The following is a 1537-nucleotide window of genomic DNA, read 5'->3' as shown; positions in this document are numbered from 1 at the left end:
AGTAAATTCTGTTTCTAAATGAAACATGAAAAAGCTCTATACCTCTGTTTAATCTTAAAACCTAAATAGTTTCCTACCACTTTTAGATGAAACTTTTGCCTGTCCTCTGCCATAGCAAACAAGATGGTGAACTTCCTCATATAAACTGGTCATGCGATCCTCATACCCAGAAACCACCATGATGACTTACGAGCATAATTAGTCAGTTACAGTCAGAAAGTTCAAAACAAATCCACTCATGAGGTGAGTTTATTCAGTTATTTGAGATGCATTTTTGAGCTAACTCCTCTCATAGAACTGTTGGAATACTGTGCTGGCTGGTCAAAATTAAACATTCTCTAAATCTACGTTAGGACTGTTTTCTTGCAGAGGCAGATGATCGTGGCATCTTCTTCTAAAGATGTTCCAAATCAAAGACGTTCCATGTTTTAGGGAGAATGTTGAGATCCAAATGAATGTATTTTTAATTAGTTAGGTGAATTCAAGATTATTTTTTGAAAAGTCTTGGCCTTTGTTTTCTTTGAATAGTCCACATTCTACAGCTCTATGCAGAAGCTGATAGTCACCACCTGATACAGAACACACATCAATCTCTTTAACAGTTTCAGAACAGGACCTCCATTTTGCAACTCACACAGTTGGTATCTAATTTGACCCGCCCTTCAGGTACTTGACCGCGAAGTCTATCGAATCATGAGCTATCTAGTTTTTAGAAGTTCATATTTGAGAATAAGCTAAAAGATATGCCATACATGTCTCTTAAATCTTTCAGATGATAAGTAAGTTATAATGTTTTTTTCCTTCTGGTGAGTGGAGATAACCATAAAATTCAAGAACTATGCAAGATGATTTTCCATAAATTGTCTTATTTAATTGTTATATAACACAACAAAGATGGCATTTTACTTCTAAATTACTTGGAAACCAAGGTACGGGTATGTATCTTGACCAAGTTAAATAGTAAATGGAGGAAATAACCTATATCTGTTTGTTTCCAGTCTTTTCTTCCTACTCTGCAATGGTATCTGAACTAATCTACACAAAATAAAGCATTCACAGAAAAGTAAGCTAAAATTATGTTTTAACTTTTATTCAGGATCAATAGAAAAACTTCCACACAATGACTATTCCCTTCCCTTTTTTGAAAATTTGCTATTAAAGCCTTTCTCTATTTTGTTTCTCAACATTATTTAAATAAAATCCATTTAACACATTCCTTTAGCAGTTAGTGCTAAAACTATCATTCCTTGCAAGCAATGCATCTTATCACATTACTCTTTTTGGCCTTGGCTTCCAGGTAGTTTTAGAGTTAATTTTTTCCTGAAAGTAGTTTATCTTACCTAGATTTTCATAGCTTAGCTTCCTTCCTATTAATTCACCATTCCTTTATTTCTTGGTGCTTACTTCTTTATCGCGACTTTTAAAACCCAACTTAATCCTTTAAAATATAGTCCATCTCAATTTTTTTGGAAATAGACAAGCTATAATTAAATCAATTACTCAACTCTGTGGACACCTCCCTCAAAAAAAAAAAAAA

At 33.4% G+C, this 1537-nt stretch overlaps 1 protein-coding gene across 1 annotated transcript in view; it reads right to left on the bottom strand.

Moving 5' to 3' along the window:
• Positions 1-1537, bottom strand: part of EYA1 (EYA transcriptional coactivator and phosphatase 1) — a 179177-nt gene that overhangs the window by 75349 nt on the left and 102291 nt on the right. The gene's annotated exons all lie outside the window — the stretch shown is intronic.

The sequence above is a fragment of the Trichechus manatus genome, unplaced genomic scaffold (assembly GCF_000243295.1).
Source record: "Trichechus manatus latirostris isolate Lorelei unplaced genomic scaffold, TriManLat1.0 scaffold00018, whole genome shotgun sequence".
Taxonomy (NCBI): domain Eukaryota; kingdom Metazoa; phylum Chordata; class Mammalia; order Sirenia; family Trichechidae; genus Trichechus; species Trichechus manatus.
This window is presented reverse-complemented; position numbering and strand designations above follow the sequence as displayed.